We start from the raw sequence: 13,663 nt of genomic DNA, 5'->3' as shown, positions 1-13,663 counted from the left end.
AGCAGGCTCTCGACCCAGGGGTCCAGAAACATGTCTGGTCGTGGCAACCTAAGCAGCCACTCGGTCAAGACACTAGAGGTGGGTTCATTTTCAGGGAGCATCTCTAAGATGCCCTGTGTATGCATTGTTCATTAAATCCCACACTGACATCAGTGTGGGTTTAATGTGCTGAGAAGTTTGATACCAAACTTCCCAGTTTTCAGTGTAGCCATTATGGTGCTGTGGAGTTTGTCATGACAAACTCCCAGCACCATATAATCTTAATGGCAGCACTACACTTACAGTGCCCAAGAATGGACTCAGACACTGTAGGGGCATAGGGCTCATGCACCTGTACCCTCACCACTTGCATAGGGCACCCAGCTAGAGAGGTGACTGATCTATGACAGAGCAGTGGGTTGTAGGCATGGCAAACAGGGGTGTGTGCCATGTCAACCTTTCACTTTGTTCTGCACCAAAACACGCAGCCTGCAAAGGCAGTGTGTGTGTGTAAAGGTACAGGGCCTCTAAGGGTGGCACAATAAGTGCTGCAGCCCTTAGAGGCCTTCTCTGGTAACACTGCCCTCTGGACCTGTGGCCAGAGATGCCAATTGGGGTTGTTTTGGGGAAATAACACAGGCACTGGGAACCTGATTGGCAGGGACCCAGGGCACACCAAGTAAAAATGCATCAGTAGTGTGGCAAAAAGTGGTGGGTTACTGCAAAAGAAATCCACTTTCCTACACTTCCCCTGTTTCCTAAATGCGGTGCGTTAAATGTTGTTATGCAGTACAGCTGCCTGTGTGGTAGTCCTGTAATGAATGTCCTTTTTCTATGCCCACAACATTTTGCCAAATTTCCGTAGTATGTCTATAAAGTTAGGTCTGGCGAGGATTTGTTGCAGGCCCGTGCCATGCACGGCATCCCTACGATGTCAGCCATTTCAAGTGCGACATATGCAAGGACAGGTTTTTGACAGGAGCTAGGAGCTTGAGAAGGGCACCGGAGCTCTGGAGTGGGTGATGTAACCCTGAATACCCCCCGCCTCCCTGCATGGAGGAGCCGGGATCTAAGATTCCAACACGATGACACCACAGTGCCCATTTTCATTGCTGTTTTGTTGTTGGGGGAACGGAAATAACGATGAGTAAGTATTAAAGGAATAACATGTAGGAGTCTGTTTCCAGGCTGATTCCTCCTTGTTTTCTTCGAAACTTTCACATGGCTTTAAAAGCTACTTTCAGCAGCAGACATACCGGAATGAAAAACAAAAACGTTAATAGTGAAGGTCCCGTAACTCCTGTGACCTAGGTGTATTGGTAACTCTTACCTGTGTCAGAGCGTTGATTTCTTCAGATGCAAGATAGATATATAGCTGCACTGATTAGGGGTGCTACATTGAGTAATTGCTAAATGAGTGACAATGGTTTCCGAAAGCGTTATTATACCCAGGTGACATTGTATTGATGCAGCACAATACACTATCGGAGGGCAAAGACATAACATCCCCTCTCCTTACTACCATGAAGTATTGCTCCTCAGAGGGTTAGCGCCTCTAGTCTTCTCTCGTAGTTCAATCTGTTACTGTGGTCAGTCACCTCGCAGCCATCCAATGCCTGTTGGCCCTCCTGCAGTCCTCAATGCTCCTCTTTTGACTAGAGTATATCAAGAGGCATGATCCAACAGTCTACTATATTGCCTCATCCAGTCTCTCAAGTTCAGGCCTCTGCCTGCTGGTCGCAGGCCAGAGAGTCCCAATTTACACGCACACAGAAGCGGCCTCAGGTCCCCTCCATCCAGCAGGTGTTGTATTAATGCACCTACAGACCTTGCTCCGCAGATGAGCTGAGTGTGCCAAGGGTCAACGTTCCTACCATGGCGCATACTGCTTCAGGCTCCGATCTCCCCTCCTCACACTCCTGGCTAAATGGACGAAACACTTCAGCCCAGGGCAGTCTAGACCACATAGTCCTTAAACATGTTAGATCCTAGTTTTCACCCTACCTCAGAAAGACGATCACCGAGGACGTACTAGAGGGTAAGTCGCTGGGTCTTACTGTGATTGTAGCATCCCAGAAATGGACTGATTACTCATAGATGAAAGCAGCTCTTTTCGGAAGGTTTAATCTGACCACAGAAAAGCATTTAAAAACAACTTGCAGCATTTCTACGCAGAGTAACCAGACATTATGGGAGGCCTGATTGGACCTTGAATGAACTGCCACTTTGAAAGCATGGAGTAAGTACACCCTGACAAAGGCAAACCTCTGATTTCTGCAGAGAACATCCTATGTATTTATCTTGTAGAGTTACATTAATATGTAGCTGATGGAAAACTGTTTGGCGTTTGCAAGTTTGCCAAGACACCTGGCAGGCTGGTCACCATGAGGGTACAGAAGAATACTCAACAATTAGAGCACATTTTCACACTGATTCACTAATAGATGACAAGGTTTCAGATTGGTAAGTGTGACGTTTTCATAATTTAACTGTAATATAGGGTGACATTCCCACAGTCTGACTCTCCTTAGTTTTTAGTAGCCTTCTGTTAGTGCACTTTAGTTCAGTGACTTTCTTAGAGTTTCTAGTTGCTCAAATGGCCGTAATTTCTAATATTTATGTTTCCCTCTTCTTAATTGCTTGATTTTGCTCATGAGAAAGTGTCACTCATAGTCGTTAAAATGTCATTCATAATTCCACTGAAATTATGAAAATGTCACACATCACAATCTGAAACCTTGGCAGCTATGCTAAGTCTACCACACACAGCACATTTGAACATCTTTACTATACATAATTTAACCCTACAACATTCCATACCACATAATTACAATCCTAAAAATTAAAAAACACATATTTCCTCTTCACTCCATACCACATAATTCCACATCACATAATAACATTCCACACAATTTAATACCGCTCCAAACCACATAATTACTCTCCACACAACACAATTCAGCTACACATAATTCCACTTCAACCTATATAATTATACTTCACACACATATTTACACTCCACTCCAAAACACATAATTACCCTCCACAAAATACAACTCTGCAACATGCTGCATAATTCCACTCTGCACAACTATACACCACACCATACCACATAATTCCACAAGTCACACAATTCCACAATTCATCCCCACACAATTCATCACACAACATAATTACACTCCACATAATACCACTCAGCACCACATAATGTACCTCCACTTAATTATGCTCTACTCCATATTGCATAAATACACTCCACATAAATCCAGTCCATGCCACGTAGCAACATTCCACATAACTACACTTCACACCATGCCTCATACCACCACTCAACATAATTTTCACTCAACAGCGCACACTTCAACGTCAGTCAAATTGAACTCTAAACATTTCCATTCCACACCACATCATTCAACAAACTACATAATTCAAACCTACATCACAATTACACAACAAACCACATACATATAATCTACACCACAAAATTCCACATCATGGTACAATATTTAACAGCACACCCATAAGTAAACTCCACTACACTCCACAACACAAAATACCGTTCCAGATAATCTCTCTTCAAGACACACAATCCCACTCCATGACACACAATCTCACTCCACATAATTCCAGTATACTCAATACCACACAATTACTATCCGCATAATTACACTGCACACCATGCCACATTATTTCACCGGGTCCAGGACGGCAGAGTCAGCACAAGCGGCGCAGGAGGCGAGGAGCCACAAAAAAGGGCCCCCCTCCTAGAGACTCCCTGGTACCTGTGGAAGCACGTAATAACAGTGCAGAGGCACAAGACAGACCTCCAAGGTGTAAAGGACTAATACGTCGCTTTACCATTCACATAGCACACGGTCCTGAAGAAAGCCCACTGACCTCTCTAGGCAAATAGGGCTGAAACATGTTGACCTTTTAATTTCACGAAAATCGATAGCGTGAGAATCTTAACAATTCTCGTTACGCATATCTACTATATTTTCACTGTTAACTTGAATCCAGAACAATAAATATCGCTATCTGGCTGTCCGAGTTATTTTATTCTCACAATCACCACTTATCACTGGACACTACTGCTTTTAACCTTGGGTCACTACCTCCAGGTGGAGGCTGCATACCAACTAACCCTATGATTATGCAGACACGAGAGCAATATAGCGGAGAACCAAGATATACCGCTACCAGCAAACATCTACTCACGTGCATGAGGGTTTTTTACCAGGGGACATACCACCTACCTGCAAAATCCAGGTCAGCAGGACAAGTGATCCTTCCACCCCCTCAACTGATTTATGACATTATTTCACTACACAGATCCAATCCACACAACACAATTCGACAACTAACTATTCCAATCCAAACTATATATGACTTGCATAGATGCACATGCATATATTGCAAAACCATATATTGCAAATGTTTGTTTACCTTCCAATGCGTCCCTGCCGATCCTGTCGTGGAGCTGGAATCCTTCCCCTGCCCCTGTCAGCTCTCTGTGCTGCCTTCTGCTCTCTGGGGCCCCCATCCTTTTTTCCAGGCCTGGCTCTTGGCTCTGACTGAAGAGAAACAATGTAACTTGTTACTTTGTTTCTCTTCAGTCCTGGGTCAGCGCGGAGGTGCTCAGTGCTGTTAGAAATGGGATCCCTGGCTGGCCAGGGCTTGCGCCAAAGTCAGTCAGAGACCACCACTTCCACGTCAGGGCAAGGGAGTTACACGCCAAGATAACCCCTGCTCACCCCCTTGGTAACGTAGCACGAGCAGTAAGGCTAAACTCGGAGGCAATGTGAGTTAAGTGTTTGTGCACGCACCCCCCAGCAACAACACCCAAGGCCCACCACAAAGGAAACTCCACACAAGGTTATGTATGAAAATAGCCTTTGTATTACACCAAAACACATTAGATAAAAACACACACTTTACAATGTGCCAACAGGCACGGGCAGAATTTACAGGGGATATGTACAGGACAGGGCCACCTGGACCACAGTCAGGAATAAGCACTTTTAGAAGTAACACTTTTAGAACATAGAACATATAATTGAGTGATCGCCTCAGTAGGCCTGAGAGGGCGGTGGCGACCCCCGTGCTACAAGCGTTTGGTTGGGGCGACCAAGGTGTGGGCTCAGAGGAGGAGGGGGCAGGGTGCAGGCGGCCCAGCGAAGCGGACGCGGCTCAGAGGAGAGCGGCGCGGCTCGAGGCATGAGGGCGGCCCAGGCACAAGCTACCGAGGTGCAGGATGCGGGCAGCCCAGGCGGAGCAGAGCACGGCTTCACAAGGAGCGGTGCGGCTCATGGCGGGGGCGGCTAGGCACGAGCTGCAGGGGAGTGAGCGAGGCACACTTCAGGCGAGGCCCCAGCGGCCCAAGGAGATCAGACAAGTCCCAGCAATTTATCAGGGAATGCACAATAGAGTCCACGGGTCCTGGGACTCTGGTCAGGGGGCAAGCTCAGTATCAAGCCCTTGGAGATAGTTAAACACCAAATAATCATGTAGCACACAACCAGTAATCACTGGTAAGAGGTAAGTACCACCTACGCAACCCTAACCACCTTAGGAGAATGTCACGCAGGGAACCAGGACTCCCCTAGCAACACCTGAACTAGGAAGAACAACCACCTAAGTATCACTATACATTTAGGGGTATAAACACAAGAATATTACACATGATGCATCACAACATTCAGAGGTGTAGGAGAAGAAAACACATGATGTATAACTATTCATCCAGCGGTGTAAGAACAAGGCACATGACGCATCAAAACCCATTCAGAGGTGCAGGAGAAACACATGATGCCTAAAACATTCAGAGGTGAAAGGAACAAGGCACATGACGCATTAAAACACATTCAGGAGGAGGAGCCTAGCCTGCAAACATGATGGCCGCCTAAACCCTCGGCTCCGCTGCCCCGCTTGTCTTCCCTCCGTACCGTTGCTCATCCTGTACTTTATCCGGTCTTCTCGATACGGTATCGGATTCGGGAAGTGATGCTGATTCCAGCGGTGTGCCCCCCGATGTGCTCCCTGCAACAGGACTGATTGAACGTCCCTGTTTCTTTTCCGGTGTTAATGGCGGCGACCGGGTCTTTGTTCTCGGAGCCGGCTGGCCCCGACCGCCACAACAGCGGCCACTGACGGCAGAGCGGAGTCGACCGGCGGATAGCGGCGGCCGCTTAGAGTTTTCCGCAGCAGCGCGCTTTCATTCCTTTTCACCTCCACACTTGCTCGATCTCGCAGCTGCCAGTGCTACATTTGTATCCTTACCCCTGGCCGACTTTGGGTGCCTTTCAGTCTCCGGAGCTGTGAAGGTGGCCATTTTGAACCGAGCGCTCGGCGACTATACCTGGTGGCCTGACCAACTACTGAGGGTGCTTACGACTGCCGACATCGCACAATGTCCGTGTGCCGAGTCGGTATGGAATGTGCTGCCCATGTCCCCGCGACCTGGCTGTGCTTGTCGGGGTGCTCATGGGACGACGGACTGCTGGAAGGGGATGCCGGCGTACAGACTCGAGGACTGCCCCTAGTCGTCGAGCCCTGTGTGCAAGGAGCTTCATCATCCTCATCTCCGGAGGTGCCCCTTAAGATCACCGAGATTCTGGGCGCCCTGGTTGCCTTACGAGCTGCTTGGTGTGGTCATGCCCGGGACCTGGGAGGCCGATTAGATGCCATTTTGTCCACGCCATCCTTAACCGGCCGAGCTGGAGATCGCGTGCAGAGCGCTTCGCCACACCCTGGGCCCGATTACGGTGAGCTGTCTATCCAGAGGTACATTGAGACGCTGGGGGTGCGAGAGCTGGATACCGCTGCGACTCTATCTGCTACAGCGGTGGAGGGATGTGAGACTCCTGGACTGGCGCAGCTGCTGGGGAGTCGCCTTTGGGCGCCATGTCCTGCAACTTCTTCGGGATCTGCTGGCGATTCTTCCTATTGTGTCCTGGGCGCGCTGCTTCTACTTCAACTGTTTAACTTTGGAGGACTGCTATTGCGCACCGCCCTTCTTTGTACACCGGTGGCCCGCATGGCTTCGTGTTGGACAGTTCTTTGTGGACGGCGCCCTGTCCTGCCGTGGTCCTTGCAGCTGTTTACCTCATTCTGGGGGGCTGTTTTATTGTTGCTTCTCGTTGGCACGCTGGATCGTCAGGGACAAGGTTGAAAATGATTTTCATTTTTGCTTACTGTTGTTTGCTTTGCTGGGACTGTGATGGGTAGACGGGGGAGCTGGATGTTGGTTATGCTTCAATTTGGGGTCGGGGGTAGGGCGGCCGAGAATATCCTGACGGGCTGTTTAGGACACATACATTTGGCCCTCCTCCGGTTTTATATGTATACTTTTTCTTCCTTTCTCTTCTTTCTTTATTTCGGGTACTCTTTATTGGGCGACAGGCATGCTGCTAGGGGGGGGTAGGCCGTAGCCTCTGCATGTGTGCTGGGTGGGGGGTAGGGAGGGGGCTTTGTTTTGTCCGTTTTAGTTCCTATGGGCCCTATTTTTTCTTTCTTTATTTTCCAATTCCTTTCCTTTTTCCTTTTTCTTTGGGTCAATGGTGTGGGTCGGGGAGGGGTGGGTAGCGATCGGCACACGACATGCTAGGCGATTATCAATCCTTTTCAGATATCACTGTGCCGCCATTTTGCTTCTGTTTTAATGCTCGCTGGATTTCTTTGATGGACGTCGCCCACCTTTGTTTTGAATGTATAGTGAGAACTTTGATCCTTTCTAACGTTTATTATTTACATATGCTTTATGAACATTATAAAATTAAACCTTAATTTCTCCTGCTTCTCGGTAGTGTAAATGCTTCCATGTAACCTAGGTTGCCTGTATTTGGATTTGAGTTGCTACTGAGTTGCCATATTACTCGCTACGGTGCTCCGAATGATGTCGAGGCCGGCCGGATGGTTGTAGGCCCGTAATTGTTTATGATTCTATGCAATAAAGGTTTAAAAAAACAAAGAACAAAAAAAAAAACACATTCAGAGGTGCAGCCCAGAATAATTCGCAGAAATCACATTAGCATAGAACTTACATCAAAGTCCAGGTTGCGCCACTGCGCCAAGACCTAAACGTAGCAGCTGCCCACTACTTGCTGTGCAGCTGAGGACAGGGACAGAACAGGGCCTTAATGCTGCAGCTGGCACTAAGTGCTGCGCAGCTGGGGAAGGCCAGGGTAGGGATGAAGGAGTGCGTCTCACTCCTAAGTCCAAGAACAAGTCCCTAGAAAGGAAAGAACCCTAAACGGTGCAGCTGCCCACTAATTGCTGGGCAGCTGAGAATCAGCAAAATGCGGCAGGGGCTCTCTGTAGCCCTTAGGAAGAAAGACTGCGCAAAAGGGTGGAGCCCTCTGGCTCCAGTAATCCATATTGTGTGCGTGGGAGCCCTCTAGGCTCGCAAACAGCTGGGCCCATTGGAGCACTCTGGCTCCTAAAATACAATAATGCCCCCGCACTGGTGGAGCCTCTCAGGCTCGAAGTAGAAATGCCCAAGGAACCTCGTGGGCTCTAAATAAATGGTGCCGGGCGTTGGAGCCATCTGGGCTCTGGGAACGTGGGAGCGGCCCGCTGCCATTCGGGGCCGCTCAGGAAGATGACACTGCTATGGTGCCGGGTAAGCAAGAGGGGTGACGGGCCCCTCGGGGCCCCTGAAACAGGTATGGCCACATCGTGGGAGCGGCCCGCTATCATGTGGGGCCACTCGAAGAGCAACCAGGGACAGGCCCGAGGCCACCCTCCTTACCGGGCTCCGGGCGTCCATTCTCTCTGTGTCCCCTCTCCGGAGACAGCGCAGGACTCTGCCTCCGGGGCTCCCCTCACTCCTGGGAGCCCCACCACACAAGCCGGCGCCAAGAGGGGGGCATCTTCACCCGGTCCCCCATCTCGGGACCGGGACTTGGGAGGTGGAGCCCTCAAGGCTCCGGGCTCCTCTTCGGCGGGGCGCCCTGGCCAATCAGAGCACGGCGGTGGGCGGGACTTCCTTCAGCAACCCAGAAGTCCCGCCTACAGTCAGGCGCGATGCCGCCTGACTTCCGGTTTTGCCCGCGGCTGTGATTTCTTGGGGCAATAGCGAGGGGTGGGCACCCTCGAGGCGAAAAATAAACGTGGAAGTGAGGTGGGCACTCGCTAAGGACCCTAATAAGCGGGGTGAGCACCCGCAGTAAAAATAACGAAAATGGGGCATAAGGCAGGGTAGCACCTGCGAGGAGCACGAGCAGGACAGAGAGCAGCTCCACGCTGCCAGGCTCAAGTAAAGCACTCCCAGAGGGGGACAAAGCGCAGGGACAGCTAGGGGCATGGAAAATGAAAAGTCAGCACACTCAAGGTGCTGGGGCAGCCCCCAAAGTCTCCTCAAGGTCCTGGGAATACTCCAGCAAGGCAAAGGGGTCCAAAAGAGTCCTCCAGCATCCAGGGGCTGGGCAGGGCCCAGGGAGGCAAGCCTTCCCCTGGGCCCAAGCAGCAGCATGCCCCTGGTAGATTCGAGTTGGGAACAAGAACATTTTCATGGGGTCACAGCCCCTCTTTTATACACCTTTTCCCTTTGTCTTCAGGTGCAGGGTGGGGGGAGAACCAGTCGCAGCTGGTTTTGGAGCACTGTGTTTACCTCAGCCACCCTTTCCATTCTCCAGGTAGGCTAGGGTAATCAGTCGCACCACAGGGGGCGGGGCCAGCATTGTGTGGGAAAAGCCCAGCCCTATTCAGGACCCAGGTGCAGCCCCTCCCTCACATCAGCATGCTAATCTCTCCATTCACCACTGGGGCAGACCCACACAGACTCTTGGAGCCAGGCTCACCAGCCAGCTTCAGCCAATCACGCGCCAGCATACTTACTGCACACGCACACCCATGTCTAGAAGTGGCACTTCCACACTAGACACATACACGCCGCATACATCATCTCGCAGCATTCAATCACACGAGTCTGCACATACCAGACTCAAGCCTGCACACCCCACGCATCAGGAACTACCAGGGACACATACATTCCCAATGCATTCCTATGGGAGGGCAGGCCTATCTCACCACATGCACTCAAAGTGCACAGAAACCAAGAATCACCATAATTATTTAATAATACCAGGCAAAAAGTTCAGGGGTGAACCTGCCAGAAGGGTCAAGTCCAACAAGTGCAGACTGCTTTAGAAATTGAGAGGCTTGCTTTAGAGCAAGCCTCTCTCTCACAGCTCTCTGCCGAATAGCTGAGGGGGCCCCCCTTCATTTACTGGAGAGTGGGGGCCCCCGCACTGCGGGGGCTGCAGGGGTGTTTGTTACGCCCCTGTCTTTTATATGTATACACATATAGTATATATGCAGCGGTCCAGAGTGTAATATACTATTTATTTCCAATCTTGAAATGTGGGGAGGGGCCATCACTCAAGAGAGCTTGAGAGAAGGGAAGCCCAGAGTGGATCATTATCCTTTCCTTTCTCAAAACAAGCATTGGCATAGCCAACAGGTCTTGCCTTTGGGACCTTATAAGTGTTCAGGCAGATCTATTGGCTTTGCTAATGTTTAAGCCAAAAGTAAAACTACATTTTGTGAAAGGACTAGAAATCAGGGATGAAGGCCTGATGCAAGACAGTGAGAGTTAAAGAAGAGCACTGAAAGGACAGCAGGCGAAAGAAGGTAAAAATTAGGGAAGAAGGGCTCAGGCAAAACAACAAGCCTCTGAGACTGCTTACCAATGGAATACAACTGCAAAACGACACGATGGGCGTAACTCCGTAAGCAGACAAAGTCAACAACGTTGAAAGCATCCTGCGTAAGAGAACACCACCCATCTGCAAATCGCTTGGACGTATAGTTGGATGGAAAGCAACAAGCAGTCTGTCTTTATGTCACTGATGGAAGATTTTGAAAGGAGTACACAGTGGAGGTAAAAAAGTTCAGACCCGAGTGCCTCTGAGGCTGACACAGCACTACAAATGATTTTGAAAGTTTTTTGCTGCACTTTTTTTGGAACTGAGTCGTGAGTTAACCCTAGTGTGTACACTAATCCGAAAACGTGGTGAAAGCACGGCAATATGGGCAACAGCGCATTAATGGTATTTGAGGGTGCTCGCTCCGCTACCTTTCACCCACTCCAGGGATCCTTGTAAGCTTAGAAGCTGAGCGGTGACAAGATCAGTCTGAGGATCCCCAACCCTTTTGAGTATAAGCAGGATCACCCCTGTCTAACTCACTGCGAGACAGCAGTGGACTCGAGGCGCTTACCACTATGTGCGCCCCAGCCAGCGTCAGCGGCTTGAGCTGATGAGAGGGGACACTATGTAGTGCAGAGGCACAAAGGCCACGGTGAAGGCAGCTATGAACAGCAGCATGGCGGGAGTGGGCACCTCTGGGCCCCCGGTAGGTAGATAGCACGCACGGCTGGTTGTTTACCGCCACCCCCTCAACATGCAGGGAGCTACGCGTGTGTCCCAGCTGTCCTGCAGGACACTGATCTCACCACCACAAAAAATGAGAATTTGCATTTTTAAATGTTCACTCATCGCAAAACATATTGTTCCTTCACAAAACATGTTGTTCCTTCGCGTATCTACGGTGTTCACAATTTCATACCAAATGCTTATTTGGCATAATTCTTGAGATTGTTAAATCCGGTCCAAACCATCATCGAATCTCTTTGGGGGAGACGGGGGTGGTAGAGTGTTTTGTGGATGGGTGGTTAGCGTAGTTTGCAGTTTTCTTTAAATGATTGTAAGTTCTTAAAAGGATGAAGAACAGCCGCCTGAAGCTGAACTCGGACAAGACGGAAGTCCTCATCCTGGGATCCTCACCCTCCGCCTGGGACGACTCCTGGTGGCCCCCCGCCCTAGGCAGCGCACCCAAACCAACAGACCACGCACGCAACCTGGGCTTCATCCTGGATTTCTCCCTCTCCATGACCAGACAAGTCAACGCCGTCTCCTCGTCGTGCTTCAACATCCTGCGCATGCTACGTAAGATCTTCCGGTGGATCCCCACCGAGACCAGGAAGACGGTCACCCAGGCCCTCGTCACCAGCCGTCTGGACTACGGCAACTCCCTCTATGCCGGAACCACCGCCAAACTCCAGAAAAGACTCCAGCGGATCCAGAACGCCTCAGCACGACTCATCCTGGACATTCCCCGTTGCAGCCACATCTCCGGACACCTGAGAGACCTACACTGGCTCCCGGTCAACAAGAGAATCACCTTCCGTCTCCTCACCCACGCACACAAAGCCCTACACAACCAAGGCCCAGGATACCTCAACAGCCGCCTCAACTTCTACGCTCCCAAACGCCAGCTTCAATCGACCAGCCACGCCCTCGCCGCCGTCCCCAGCATCCGAAGAGCCACCACAGGGGGACGGTCCTTCTCCTACCTCGCCGCCAAGACTTGGAACTCCCTCCCGACCCACCTCCGCCTGACCCAGGACCACCTCGCCTTCAGGAAGCAACTCAAGACCTGGCTGTTCGAACAGTAGCGGACCCCCCTCCCCTAGCGCCTTGAGACCCTCTGGGTGAGTAGTGCGCTATATAAATGCTAGAATTGAATTGAATTGAATTGAAAATAGCTAAAAAGTACTTCTCTGCAGAGGGTATTGCGGGGTTATAAAAAAAGAAACGCGTTTGATGTGTGCGCTCGAAAATAACGTATTCACTGCATATACGGGAAATAGTAGATAAAGGACACAATTAAAATGAGTTCACCCGCCACCCTCCGAAAAAAAAATAGGACTAGCCGCTATGGCGTGAAACCTAATGTTGTACCAAAAGTGTCATTTTAGTGTGCGAGGCCTTTCTGTGATGTTTAATTAGGGTTTAGAACTTGGTGTGTAACTACTACAACCCTGGACACTTCTATGAGCCAGACTCCGGTATCACTGTGATGTTCAGGCTCCTCAGGAGGGTGGGTGAAAAAGGGGGGAGATATTGCGCGCCCCCTCCACACCCCCCCCACACTTTTCCTCCCCCCCGCTCCACACTCCATGCGGGAGGGGCCCTTACCAGGAACAGGAAAGCAGTCCAGGTGGCCTCCATGGCACGTAGCTATAGTTATAAAAAAAAAAAATCTTCCCCCCTCAGAGTGTACCGAAGCCTACAACAAAGCGCCCAACATGGCAGCGCTACATATTCCGGTAACCTCTGCGGGCCGAGCCACTGCTGCAACGGGGATGCCTGGCCTGCGAGGGCACAATGGTTCCTTCCTCAAGAGCCAAGAAAAACAGTCACTACTCAGGATTACAGTGGCCGTGTATAGAAACCGTTGAGACAAAGGCAGCTGCTTTCTTTTTATTATAACACATGTCCCTCGTTGTTTTTAACAGTACTAGCCCACTTGTGGCCAAGGCGAATTAAGTGGACAAAGTCCCATCTACATATCGGTAATAATAGAGGCCCGGGTAGAATAAGGGGGCTTTCTTAAGATGAGCCGGGACCCTTACAGAAAAGTGTCCCCGGAGGCAGCCTTGTTAGGTACAGGCTCTAGTAAAAAATAAAGACTAAACAAGCACAAACACGCGTGCCTTGCGCTGTGTTGGGGAGAGGAGGGGGGTGGGCGCGATTCACTCACGGGAGCGATAATTGCTGCCAGATGGTGGCGCGCGCTCCAGCAGATGAATCTCCTGACGTGCACGCATGCAATCAATCAATCACTGCATTTCTAAAGTGCGCTATATACCCGTGAGGGTCTCAAGGCGCTGAAGGGGGAG

This window comes from Lissotriton helveticus, chromosome 7 (assembly GCF_964261635.1).
Source record: "Lissotriton helveticus chromosome 7, aLisHel1.1, whole genome shotgun sequence".
In the NCBI taxonomy this organism is placed as follows: Eukaryota; Metazoa; Chordata; class Amphibia; order Caudata; family Salamandridae; genus Lissotriton; species Lissotriton helveticus.
Note: the sequence above shows the minus strand (reverse complement) of the source record.